Here is a 15,599-nt window from a genome sequence, read left to right as displayed (position 1 = left end):
TTGATCCGGAAATATACATATAAACATTTATAACACTTTAGGTTATCGTACAAAGGAATGTCAGCAATTACATTACACATTACAAAGTAAGAAACCGTTATTACTATCCTATTTAACACATATGATATTTCTATGAACTTGAGGCACTGAGAGGATAAATATTTATGTGTTATTTACTTAATGTATTACTAATTTTACACAGAAGAGTGGTACTAGAGGGACGAAGAAGTATATTTTTAGTTTTTAAGCAAAGGTTCACACAATAAGAAAATTTGTTTGTACTCATTCATTTTCGAAACATATCACAAATCTTAGATGGATTAAATATTTTATAAAACGAGCCAAACTTCAGGAATTATTATCTTATACCGCATCTGAGGGCATCATGCCACGTGACTCTTGACGTCATTAGCTCAACTGATTGACAATTACAAGCTGTGATGTAAGAGTATAAGTTATCTTCAACGGGTATTTCCTTGTCATAAATTGCATCTCCCACAGCAAATACGAGGATATATCTGTCGGATCAGATTCTCTACTGAGATTGTTACTCTAAATAATCTCAAGAAGTTTCAATACAGGTATCTCTAGAGGAGGAAAAAAGGTAGTACGTTAGTATAGGTTAAAGGTAAGTTAGTTTATTTTTATCATTTATAATTTTAAAAATAAAAAGATATAGACATTTTTTGGCTAAAGCCACAGTAGAATAGGAACCAGTCTTAATAAAATTTAAATTACCGTATTACAAAATATAATTCATGTACACACATAGTGTTACTCTTCGTATCACATATAATGATTAGCTTACTATCGTTAACCAAAAATTAAATAAATAATTACAAATGTAGACATACCGGGTGTCCCAAATAATGTTTCTCGAATTAATACGTTATTCTGTGCGTGATAATATTGCTCTCGATACTGCATGTACTGTCTGAAACAGATAATTTCTCTGTGGGCAGCGGGTGATGCTGTGTGTAACAGATAACGTCTCTCAGGACAGTAGGTGCTGTGTGTAACAGATAACGTCTCTCAGGACAGTAGGTGCTGTGTGTAACAGATAACGTCTCTCAGGACAGTGGGTGCTGTGTGTAACAGATAACGTCTCTCAGGACAGTGGGTGCTGTTTGTAACAGATAACGTCTCTCAGGACAGTGGGTGCTATGTGTAACAGATAACGTCTCTCAGGACAGTGGGTGCTGTGTGTAACAGATAACGTCTCTCAGGACAGTGGGTGCTGTGTGTAACAGATAACATCTCTCAGGACAGTGGATAATAAAGCTGCGTGTAATAGATAACGTTTCTCAGGAGAGTGGTTGCTGTGTGTAACAAATAACATCTCTCAGGACAGTGGTTAATAAAGCTGCGTGTAATATATAACGTTTCTCAGGACAGTGGTTAATAAAGCTGCGTGTAACAGATAACATCTCTCAGGACAGTGGATAATAAAGCTGCGTGTAATAGATAACGTTTATCAGGACAGTGGTTGCTGTGTGTAACAGACAACGTCTCTCAGGACAGTGGGTGCTGTGTGTAACAGATAACGTCTCTCAGGACAGTGGGTGCTGTGTGTAACAGACAACGTCTCTCAGGACAGTGGGTGCTGTGTGTAACAGACAACGTCTCTCAGGACAGTGGGTGCTGTGTGTAACAGACAACGTCTCTCAGGACAGTGGGTGCTGTGTGTAACAGATAACGTCTCTCAGGACAGTGGGTGCTGTGTGTAACAGACAACGTCTCTCAGGACAGTGGGTGCTGTGTGTAACAGACAACGTCTCTCAGGACAGTGGGTGCTGTGTGTAACAGATAACGTCTCTCAGGACAGTGGGTGCTGTGTGTAACTGACAACGTCTCTCAGGACAGTGGGTGCTGTGTGTAACAGATAACGTCTCTCAGGACAGTGGGTGCTGTGTGTAACAGATAACGTCTCTCAGGACAGTGGGTGCTGTGTGTAACAGATAACGTCTCTCAGGACAGTGGGTGCTGTGTGTAAAAGATAACGTCTCTCAGGACAGTGGGTGCTGTGTGTAACAGATAACGTCTCTTAGGACAGTGGGTGCTGTGTGTAACAGATAACGTATCTTAGGACAGTGGGTGCTGTGTGTAACAGATAACGTATCTTAGGACAGTGGGTGTGCTGTGTGTAACAGATAACGTCTCTCAGGACAGTGGGTGCTGTTTGTAACAGATAACGTCTCTCAGGACAGTGGGTGCTGTGTGTAACAGATAACGTCTCTCAGGACAGTGGGTGCTGTGTGTAACAGATAACGTCTCTCAGGACAGTGGGTGCTGTGTGTAACAGATACCATCTCTCAGGACAGTGGATAATAAAGCTGCGTGTAATAGATAACGTTTCTCAGGAGAGTGGTTGCTGTGTGTAACAAATAACATCTCTCAGGACAGTGGTTAATAAAGCTGCGTGTAATATATAACGTTTCTCAGGACAGTGGTTAATAAAGCTGCGTGTAATAGATAACGTTTCTCAGGACAGTGGTTAATAAAGCTGCGTGTAATAGATAACGTTTATCAGGACAGTGGGTGCTGTGTGTAACAGATAACGTATCTTAGGACAGTGGGTGCTGTGTGTAACAGATAACGTATCTTAGGACAGTGGGTGCTGTGTGTAACAGATAACGTCTCTCAGGACAGTGGGTGCTGTTTGTAACAGATAACGTCTCTCAGGACAGTGGGTGCTGTGTGTAAAAGATAACGTCTCTCAGGACAGTGGGTGCTGTGTGTAACAGATAACGTCTCTTAGGACAGTGGGTGCTGTGTGTAACAGATAACGTATCTTAGGACAGTGGGTGCTGTGTGTAACAGATAACGTCTCTTAGGACAGTGGGTGCTGTGTGTAACAGATAACGTCTCTCAGGACAGTGGGTGCTGTTTGTAACAGATAACGTCTCTCAGGACAGTGGGTGCTGTGTGTAACAGATAACGTCTCTCAGGACAGTGGGTGCTGTGTGTAACAGATAACGTCTCTCAGGACAGTGGGTGCTGTGTGTAAAAGATAACGTCTCTCAGGACAGTGGGTGCTGTGTGTAACAGATAACGTCTCTTAGGACAGTGGGTGCTGTGTGTAACAGATAACGTATCTTAGGACAGTGGGTGCTGTGTGTAACAGATAACGTCTCTCAGGACAGTGGGTGCTGTTTGTAACAGATAACGTCTCTCAGGACAGTGGGTGCTGTGTGTAACAGATAACGTCTCTCAGGACAGTGGGTGCTGTGTGTAACAGATAACGTCTCTCAGGACAGTGGGTGCTGTGTGTAACAGATACCATCTCTCAGGACAGTGGATAATAAAGCTGCGTGTAATAGATAACGTTTCTCAGGACAGTGGTTAATAAAACTGCGTGTAATAGATAACGTTTCTCAGGAGAGTGGTTGCTGTGTGTAACAAATAACATCTCTCAGGACAGTGGTTAATAAAGCTGCGTGTAATATATAACGTTTCTCAGGACAGTGGTTAATAAAGCTGCGTGTAATAGATAACGTTTCTCAGGACAGTGGTTAATAAAGCTGCGTGTAATAGATAACGTTTCTCAGGACAGTGGTTGCTGTGTGTAACAAATAACATCTCTCTGGAAAGCAGGTGATGCTGTGTGTATCAAATAACTTCTCTCAGGACAGTGGTTAGTAAAGCTGCGTGTAATAGATAACGTTTCTCATTTAACGTACCTATCGACAGTGGGTAATAATGATTTGTGTGATAGATAACTTCTCTCTAGGCAGTGGATGATGCTGTTTTTAACTGATAACTTCCCTCAGTACAATGGATGATACTTTGTGTAGCATATATGGTGAATAAAAAGTCATAACCCCCCTCTATCAGACGCAATGTCCTGAAAGAATTAATCTGGTGCACACAGCATTATTACCCTCTGTCTATAGAGACGTTATACAGGGTGAATAAAAATCTAGGAGCCTCTCCATCTATTTTGTTCTTAAGTTTATATAAGCTGATATTCTGTAGGTATCGGAGGAATGTGAAAGGAAGTTCCATTTGGTGATTTTGCAAATATTTTGTATCCCCCAATAATGCTGGATTTTTGAGGCAACTAAAAAATTAAATGTAAACCCCTCGCAAGTAACTCCTTATTTTGAAGAGCATAAAAACTTAAAGAATGGTTAAAACAAGAGATCGTCATCTCTTTCCTCTACAAAATAATAGGTTGTCAAAAATTTAATCAAGTCTTTTACTTACTTTTGTTGTTGTAAGGTTTCTGTGTGCCCATATGACCTACTTTTGTAGCCACTATTTCACAGCCACTTCAACATCTGTCACAATGTAATTCATCTGTGAAATTTCCTCACTATTTTACCCCGAGCAAACTACATCGGGATCGACTCCAAGGCGATTTCGTTCGTGGGTGATCCATAAGGTACTTGGATTCCTAATTTACCCCCTTGGACAACTCATCACTTCTGCACTTCTACCGCATTATAAAAGATATCCACTTGATTACAAAAATTCAATAACTGGATGGGACTTTTTGGTAACGAAGTTCGAAGTCCTATGAAAAAGTATCCCTCTTCAAATATGCAACTCAACATCGGAAAAAAATATACCATACATAGGATTATAACGCATAGGCGTTAAAACATTTCCACCGCACATTAAAGTATTTCTCATAAACAAAATAAATGTCACAGATTGTGGGAATTTTGTGTTAGTATATTTTCTTATCACTTTAAAAAATTAAATTAAAATAAATATATATGCTACGATGTTTCACGATTTCTTTGAGAAACAGTTGTTCTACTTCATCTCAATGTTTTTAAGTACTGTTGATCCCCGTGAAGTAGCTAAATATCTAAAAGTTAAAAGACTAAAATTAGATATCACAGATATGTTCTTATCGGCTTTGGCAAAATATATTCTTATTTTTAACGTAAAAAGTTATAAATAAAATAAAATTACACCTAAGTAAGTGGATAGATTAGCGGCTTGTTAAAACGAATAAAGTCTTTACTTTTACACAAGTACAAAGTAAAAGTGTACGCAAAAATCTCATTTCATTTCAGTACAACTGAAGTTTAACACTTCATCACAGTCGAGTGTAGTGTCTGTTCTAACTTTTAGCACGAGTTTTAAGAAAAATGTTTGCCTACATAAACTTCTTTCTTTAAAATAGATCTGACTTACGTACGCTTCATATACAATCAACCTTTTGATTTGAACTTTATCATTAAAGTATTAAATATAAGACAACTAGCTGTTTCCCGCGGCTTCGCACGCTTTTCGTAAGTTTTGTCCGTATATGAGCACTTCTGGTTCAAGTGAACTATATTTCCAACGCTGATGTAGAGTTTACCTTGTTCCCAAGGAAGTCAATAAAGTCTGTCAAAAGTGTATGTTTATAACCATTGTACACATACATTAATGTGGTCTAACACTCAAGCTTAAAGTTCAACCAGAATTTTATTTTAAAGACAAATATAAAAACTTAGCGCCTTCAAATAATGTTTGGCTATTTAATATACGTAACCGACTCGTAATTGCAGTTTATAATATGCAGGCGCTTGGATAGCTTGTATATTTTGCAGCGCAGCCAGGTGGTGAGTTACATCAATGGCCATAGCATATACACCTTCTACGTGGAAGAATACAAATAAATACACGTTTTCATAGTGATCGGTTCAATAGTTTCTGAGTCTATAAAGGACAAACATACAAACATTAATTTTTATATATATAGACTAGCTGGTTCCCTTGGCTTCGCACGCTTTTCGTGAGCTTGGCCCGTGCATGAGCATTTCTGGTTCAAGTGAATTATATTTCCAACGCCAATTTAGAGTTTGCCTTTTTGCCACGATCAAGAAAATATGTAAAAAGTGTATCTTTATAGCCATTGTGCACGTACATGTACTTTATTACAATCTCACTCAAACTTTAAGTTCAATCAGAAATGTATCTTAAAGACAAATATACATAATAACTTAGCGCCTTCAAATAGTGTTTGGCTATGTAATATACGTAACTGTCTCGTTATTGCAGTTTATAGTGTGCAGGTGCTTTGAAACCTTTTATCTTTTGCAGCGCCGCTTGGTGGTGAGTTACATCAATGGGCATAGCTTATAAACCTTCTCCGTGGAAAAATACGTATACATACAAAATTTCATAATGGTCTGTCTAATATTTTGCGATTCCATAAAGAACAAACACACAAACATTCATTTATACGAGTATATATATATATATATATATATATGGTAAGAGAAATTTTGATTGGTTTGACTTTCAACGTTCAAATGTAAATGTCAAAACTGCTCAGTTTGCTTAAAACAATTGTGATTTAGTAGCGAGGAATTAATTCATTTACCGGTCTGATCAAAGCGGAAAAAATTCCGTTACATTCACTCGTAATTACGTTACGTATGTGCAATCTCTCGAACAGTTCGATTGATTTCAATCAGAAACAACGTTTCATCCTGCTTCTGCATTAAATATACACTATCACAATTACCCAAGCAAAAAAAACCTATCAGTAACCTTGAGTAGACAGGAAAAGTTATACTGGCAAAGGTGGTAAATTCTAAATCTTCCTTTAGATTAGCCAATAATATTTTGTACATGTAAAATTTCATTGGAAAAGTTATTAAAAAATTTTCTCCTTATGATTTCAGAACATTTTTAAACTACATAGAATTTTTGTAATTCAATCCTTAAACTAACCATCAATTTTTCTGTTCTAGCAGGCCTATTAGTTGATTAGCAAACGATTTTCAAATTACTTTAAGGCATGTTTTGAACTCAAAAGTATGATGGATGCATATTATTTTATTCAGTATTAATTGACGCGGTTGGTTATAAAAGAAAGTAAAATGCCACACACACATACTGAGAAAAGATAGTGACACACAAATATCAATAATTAATTTTGAGTATGAAACTGCATTCTTGAATTCTCTGGTTTTTACAGAAGATTGTAAAATATATATTGAAGCTATGCAAAAATGGTCATTATATCTAAAAGAAAGAAATTGTAAAACATTTTATTACGATACAAAATAAAAATAAACAAAATTTTTAAGTTTAGATTGTAAATTTATAAATAACTGTACATTTAAAAACCGAAATTTAATTTTAATGACAAGTAAAAATTTTTTATGACAGTAAAAATTCTGGATAAGCAAAATGTTAATTCAATTTTAGACAACAGCAGGAAAATATATAGATTGGTGTTAATATTTAAATCGGTGGTTAATTTAAAGGCAAAAACAAACATGGCACATCAACTTGATTTAATGTTTTGGCCAGTAGAAGGGTTTTAAAGCGCATAAATCTCTCTCTCTCTCTCTCTCTCTCTCAAATTTCATATGATTCATGCCCCATCACGCGATACCTCATTAGAAAAGTCTTGTTAAAAGAAGACACACTGTGAAAACTAGAGGTGTCTAACTTGTCCCATAACAAAAAGACGCTTATTTCAATATAAAAAATCACATCATATTTGGGATTATCTGATAATTAAAGTAGATGCTCAAACTGCTCTCCTTGGACTGTCTTGCGGTGTCCTAGCCTGGCGTATAAATGTGAAACAGCGAGTGCAATAGATTCCTGAGACACACTTTGGACCACTTGTACCATTCTTTCTCTCATTTTCTGGATGTTCTGAGGTTTGGTTTTGTTCACATTTTCTTTAACGTGACCCCCAGCGAAAAAATCAAGAGGTGACAAGCCAGGGGATCCTACGGGCCACTCGATTTCACCCCTTCTGCAATCCATCGATTTGGAAATATTTTATTCAAATAAACACGGACATTTAATCCATAATGCGAATGTGCCCCATCTTGCTGAAACCAAACTTGATCGAGATTGTCAAAAACTTGGTGAATCGCCATAATAATCTGTTCTTAAAGCATCCTTTGGTAAATATCAGCATTAAGATTCCCATTAATGAAAAATGGTCCTAAGAACTGACCTCCTACGATCCCAAGCCATACATTCAACTTTTCTGGATGTTGTGTATGTTGTTCCCTCGTCCAGTGAGGATTGGTATTAGACCAATAACAGTTGTACAGGTTGCAGTTACCATTTTAACATAAAAGTCGCTTCGTCAGAGAAAACAATTATTCAGTCCAATCGGCTTGTTGTCTATATTCGCCATCATAAGTTTGCAAAACTCTACCCTACGATCAAAGTCATCTTCTGACAGTTCTTGGACTAAATGAATTTTATACGGTTTGTATTGGTTCTGATGCAAAGCTCTAAGGGCCACTGCAGATTGTAAAACATCCAATGAAAGATCCTCGTTTAAAGCTGGTCTTGGCCTTCCACAGTAATTAACATTTCCAGTTTCTTCAAAACGTTGAACTGTTTTATAAACGACACATTTTGTTACAGCGTTGCGATATGGGCAGGTGTAATTAAACAAATGTTTTACCTCTTTGTAAGATCTAATTCTATCACCAAAACCTCGCACCATACGCTCACTTTCACTTAGCTCCATTGTCACTGGAAACAATTCTTGACTTGAAGATGAATTGCACAATACTGAAACACTGCTGGGTTACAACTACCGTCAGGTATCAGGGCAACTGATAAGGCTTAAGTCGGGGTTTTCCCAAAACAAGTAAGATCAGGCTTACGGTTATTAGACTCCTAAGATATTTTGGTTTTCTAAAAGCACGCAATTCAATCGAACAATGTAATTTTTTTACAATTTTAACAAAAACGAGATAATATTATAAGGATACAATAATTTATAAAAATGTGCAGAGTTCAGGTCTTCTTGGTGAAATGGTTAAGAAGATAAAAGTGCGTACTATGCAAACGATTCAAACAAGAGCCTTTTTGTTATGGGAAAAGTTAGACACCTCTAGTTTTCACCATTTGTCTTCTTTTAACAAGACCTTTCTAATGAGTTATCGCGTCATGGAGCGTGATATATGAAATTTTATTAACAAAACATCATATTTACAAACATAATATTATTATTTTTATTGTTTACATAGTAATTAATTATATCTGTTAGGGTAGATATACGGTAAATGCTTTCTCAAATTACTTAAAACAATGTTCATCAATAAACTTACAAATCAAAATAAACATTCAATAAAATAAACTTTATCTAATTAAATATTTAGATTTAATCACCAAATGCTTACACGACCACTTTTATGTAAAAATGTTCTCAAGAAAAGGTTTCTTTTTTTTAAATACGTTAAATTACAGTTAACTTGTTGATTCAAAATTAAAATCCTACTAAAAATTTAACTATTTTACACATTTGAAATAAGATAAAAATTTATAATTCAATTCAAAATAAAATGTACTTTTCTCTATTATAAGCGAAACTAAATTAAACTGAACTAAAATTTAGCAGAAAATATCAAATTTTCCTTACAAGGAGAAAATATACTCGATAAACATAAATCAATTCTATGAATATAACCATAATCCATGTACATATAGCTTATAATTTCCTGAGGTACTCAATTATAAACATGCTTGAGATATATATGACATAGTTTTTAATTAGGTAAGACTCTCCGACAGGATCTAATTTGCTATGAAAATTGTATATGCGAAAGGTTTCGTAGAACCGAAAAATTGAACGTGTTTAGTGGGAGATTAGGCAATAACAACGAATTCGTCTCCATCTCAACTATGTTCTTCTACAAGTAGATAACGTACATATACAGTCATGTACTTCCTTAGGAGTACCTTAAGAATATCGGAAATATTTCAGTTTTGGCGCAGGACACCACTGATCCTTTACAGTGGAGAGGAAAGAAAGAGTAGTTTGATATTTTTGTCACGCCCCAACATTTTCCAAAGATTACACCGCTACCTCCACAAACACCGCGTGTTCGGCAACCTTATGATCCCGTTAACCTATATCATGTTACGTTTCATAAAATATAAAGTACTTTCGGATCGAACATTTACGCGCACAATTCCAGTAAGTTTAACAGTTTTAGTGATTGATTTGGTGATCCAAAAGTATCTGGAACAACTTTGAATAGTCTCTTTGTGAAGAAAAACACACGTGTGTTTATAATTGTACTCTTGCGTATTGAACCTGTCTAAATTCATGGTGTTTTAATAAAAATAAATAAAATAACGTCATTATAAAATTAGAATAAACTAATACAGCTTTAAATTTAAAGAACTTTTGAAATTAATGGCACTTAAGAACGCAGGCAATAAATGAACAATTATTTCAGGTCACAAAGTCGTATCTTACAGCAACTGAGAAATGTTTTAATTATGTTCACTCGTTGACATAAAGCATATTGCAGAAGGGCCGTCTTTTCACATGTAACATTTGTTTCTGTATTAACTGACGTTTTACCAAAAAAATATGCTACTCTTCACCAAATCGTAATGAAGATACTGTTCGGTGTTTAAGGGGACATGATATATAACAACATATCAGTTATATATCATATTATATATCACCCTGTGTTCTCATATCTTCGTGGTATATATATATAATATATATATATATATATATATATATATATATATATATATATATATATATATATGTATAATACTAGCAGTTATCAGCGGCTTCGCAAGCAATTGCGTATGCTTTCCACGTGTATGAGCACTTCTGGTTTGATTGAATTACATTCCCGACGCCAGTTTTGAGTTTGCCTTCTTGCAACGACCAAGAAAATATGTCAAAAAGTAAATTTGTGGCCATTTTGTTTTTGCTTGGAAGAGCTGATTACATTTAACAGGCTCTTTATATCCTATTTAATATTATAAAGGTGACTTTGTTTGGTACGCTTTCACGCGTAAAACTATTACACCGATTGTAATGAAGTTTTACATGGATATTCTTAGGTTCCCTAATGAACATATAGGCCTAATTCGAATATTCTTCCTCGATACTCCGCACTGGTATCTAAAGTTGTGAAAAATCCCATCTTGGTTTCTAAAGTTGCATTACAGTAAATATATATTATTAATTAAAAAAGCCTGTTAAATATAACAAAAACATTGTTTTATGATACCGCAATCACGTATTTAACTAATTTAACCACTATGTTCAAATTATTTACATTTATAACGTGAAAGCATAGAGTAAGCTTCATAGTAATAACACTTCTTATTATTTCAACGTTTTCTGCAAAATAGAATAAGAAAATATCCAGATGAGAAAATTAAAAGTACTAGCAAAAATATATGCATTTAACTGTACATTTTATCAAATATTATGTATGCAGTAATTAGTCAGTACTGTAATGCACATAAATTTCAAAAAACAAAGTTACTATACATTTAAATACTGTTGTAAAACCCATATTAACTGTCTTTTGACATAAATAGGATTCTCAGACCCGTATATGTAACCGTAATTTTTTTGATCCAGGAAACAAGGCAAAATCAACATTGGCGTCGAAAATATAATTCAGACTAGGATTGCTCATAAAAGTACATTTGCAAAACCCACGAAATAGCATGTAAATCCACGTAACTGCTGGTTAATAATATTTTCTTGCTGTAATGTAACTTTGGAGACCATGGGGCGTAGCCTTGAGAGATATTCGAAATAATAATATGCTAACCATGGACTCTAAGAATGTAATGTAAATTTTTCGGGTACAATCGGTCCAGTAGTTTTTTAACGTGATGAATAGACAACTGCAACAACAACAAAACAACACAAACAGACATCATTAGATTTTGATATAATAGTATACATACATTTTTAACTTGATTAGAGAACATCAACAATGAAGTAATTAAAACCATTATGATAAATTAATTAAACACCAGTCGTTACAAGTTGTTACAGCAACAACTCTTTTAACAAAGTAACCTTCAAACTTAACAATACAATCTTCAATTTCATATTTCAAGACGAATTTGCTCAGATTGAGCCGGAAGGGATATTTCTTGTTATTGTTAATTATGAGTTGGCTTCTACAAAACCTTGCAAATTTGTTCCTCTACTCATCATTAATACTGGAGTAGTGATTGCTGCCTTTAGTGATCTGTTGTATCTTAGCAATAGGAAAAATAAGAAAAGAATAATTTTGAACTTGTCTTCTCTAGTTGGATTTTACTTGTACTTACATAAATTGTTTAAAATACTATTGATTTACATTCTTGAAGCTCTTGTCTTATTGGAAATTATCTATTAATTTAAACAAACTCTCCAATAATATAAAGTTTTTATTTTTGTGAGGCCTTTCGTACTCAATGAGTACATCTTCGGACTCACACAACTGAATAAAAGTAATAATAACAATAGTAACATAAACAATTTTGTACTAAATAAAAACATATGTCATTAAAAATACAAAGAGGTAATATTGTATGACAGCACAGTATGTTATATGTATATATAAAAATAAAGTTTATATTTAGTTAAATCAAATAAAGTAACGGTGAATTTTGAAAAGGCCCAGGTTCGTTGTTTACCTGAATACTATTGATTTGTTTATTATGTAATATACTTTCCATTTTATACATTAGAAAAATGATCAAATATTTAGCGTAAAATAATACAACTGTGGAACCAAAAACAAATTCATATCAATTTCAAAAATGAATTAATTATTACGCTATCGCCTCCAAATTAAAATTTGTACATTTTAAATTGCGTGTAGGACGAGTATCTTTTAATTGCATGTCCGTTTCCAAAGTCATAAAATTTACAAACATGATACAAATTAATATCAATAGTATCGAACAGTAGGATAATATTTTTGATTGTCTGATTTCGCTTAGGCATTGAAAAATCACAAGAATAACGATATAAATCCAAGTAAATACGGCAATGAAATGGTATTAGTTCATACACAACCATTGTCCACATGCATTTAATTTCCGGTCACCCCCTTCTCCCACCCCTCCCATCGATCAACGGATGACGTCACGATCAGTACCGCCCGTCAGCTCGACATCCGCACACGTGTTTTGTTCTGTTGCTACCTTTTGTTTTGCTTCTCGCTCTACATTCCGTGAGTACCAATTCTGAGTCTAATTACGTTTTAAATGTTTAAACATAAAAATCGCATAGTCCCTGAGAATAAGAAAACGCAATTTAATTAAAATTATATTTAAAAAAAAAACCGGAATCACCTGTGGCTTTTACATGATACGTTAAGGACTTTTCATTAAATATTTATGAATTATATTAAATTAATTCAAACTCACTATGCCAATCATGTCCAATTTATTTCTAATAAAACACCGACACTTAAATTTATATAAAACAATTTTGCCATGAAATATTTTCAAAGATTTTCTGACTTTTTGTTCTTTTGTTAAATCCTAGAATGTATTGTACAACTTGAACAAGCTAATTTTTGTTAATAAGCTTTAGTATTATTAATTAAATTAAGTAATTAAAAAATAATTGTGCTGTGGATAAGTGAATTATATTATCAATAAATATTTATAGAATACTAATAAATCTTAATATAATAAACATCATTAACAATTCGTCTAGAATAAAAATCAAGGAATCAGTCTTATGTAGGCTAATATAATTTAGTATAGTATGTAGTGTAATTAGTAATAAATAGATAGTATTTAGATGATTTAGGATCATATGATCAAAGTTTTTGTTATTGTTATTTAGTGAGTTATTGTTCGCGAATCAACTCACGTGACAATAACTCACAATAACTATTTACTGTGAGTCGTCTTGTTGCATGACCTGAAGTAACAGAATATCTGCCCCAATTAGTGTATATGATTGTCCTGAAGATTAGCATGTGAAATGAAACATGACAATGACCAAGGACTGGGCTCGATTTACTCTCTGATCCGACTCACCAATATGGATGGATTTATCCGACCATGGTATATTCTTCCCTCAAACCGACTTGTCTATTGCGTCTATTGACTTTGTGTTGAAGGTCATAAATCTGTCCATAGGTCACAAGTTATCACCGTTAAAGTTAGCGATATCATAAAAAAACATTTATGTCAGAAATATCTTGTATTTAAACATGATTGTTTGCATGTATTCGTATAAATAATAGTGATATTAGCCTTCATTGGCCTGTGTCTTGCTTGGCTTTCAAACTGAGATAAAAAAAGCATACAATCCTTTTTGTAATATAACGTTTATCTAATACACCATCTGCAGGGACATGTTTTTGTATTTTGGGAAAATACTGGAATCCTAATAATATAATGACAAATTATGAGAAATTTATTTTTGTTTACAAGCTGTCACTCTATCTCCTGGTGCCTAGGGGGGATATAAAATAAGGGACTTCATAAAGGAATATTTTGAACGTCCCATAAATACAAGAACAAGAACGGTCACAGACAAAATGTGTGGAATAGTTATAGAGTGAAAACTGTCCGAAAAAATTTGCTCGCCGTTACATACTAGATGTTCCAACAGTACATAAAAGAATGGTGGCTGTGTCCAGTTAGAGTTATGCCTTTGGAATAGTATGCCTAGCTAGTGTTTGCCCTACTTGAATTAGCCTGCATATAAGTGATGTCAGGAAGTCAATTTTCGATCTTCAATACATAAATCCAGAATATTTCCGACTCCTCGATGGCGTGAAGAATCTACTTCTCAGAAGACGACTGACTGCATGACGAATGCCGAGATAGTGGGGAGCTCTTGTACCTGCAGAATATTTTGGCAAAGGTCTGGGGTATTTCACAAAACCAGTTGATTATCTACAATGCTGGGCTTTGCAAAAATGTAATGTGTTAGTAAAGGTGTGATAATTTTATAAAACTCAAGTATAGCAACAAATAGTTTTGTTTGCTACTTTCTTCTTTTGGCGTTTGATTGAATTCTACGAAAGTGTAGAGGTATTCAAGTCAAAACAATTTTCACTCCTGGGAAGAATATTTATAGTTCATAGAATTTTAAAATGTAATAAAATCAAAGGTACTGCTTCAGTACTAAACGGCGTTAATTGTTCAAATAATTGGCCTTACAGGAAAACTTCCTGTTGAAAAATATTTCAACGTTACATTTTTTTAGTGCAATAAATAGAAATAGCCGTGCTGAACAAAGTTAAAAAATGTCTTTGTTTAGATAAAACCCATTCTCTCGACTACCAAATGCAATCTGAGGTATGCATTGCGAATCTCAACTATTTTTGTTTTGGAAATATTTTGAAGTCCATCACTTAGTTGACTATTCATTACAAAAATCAAAGCAGTCTTTTACCTCTTAAAATGTAACTGACTACACTGTTTTATACATTCTCTTTAAAAATATACTTATTTGGTTCTACAAACGTATTGTGTAAAATAATAATCACGTTAATTATTTGTATTATTTGAGAAATATTACTAAATGGGGTTTTAAATCAACGATACAACAATAATGAAATGAGATTTTGATGAAAAAGATTAAACGGGCGATATAATAATGTTGGAGTCCATGACCTTGTAAAACATAGAGGCAATTCTTTGTTTTAAGACAGACGTTTTCTGGACAACTCCGTACAACCCCTCACATACGTCCATACGCCCACATACTAACGCAAATCTTTGGCAAAAGCAATCTTCATACTTGCTATATTTATTCTTTATATAAGATACATACACAGTATTTTTCTTTTCAGAGGTATAATTGTTATTAAATTCATATCCTCGTCGGAATCCATGATTTTCTGAAAAGACATGCTACACAATAAGTAATGTAG

The sequence above is a fragment of the Homalodisca vitripennis genome, chromosome 4, assembly GCF_021130785.1.
Source record: "Homalodisca vitripennis isolate AUS2020 chromosome 4, UT_GWSS_2.1, whole genome shotgun sequence".
Classification (NCBI taxonomy): domain Eukaryota; kingdom Metazoa; phylum Arthropoda; class Insecta; order Hemiptera; family Cicadellidae; genus Homalodisca; species Homalodisca vitripennis.
Note: the sequence above shows the minus strand (reverse complement) of the source record.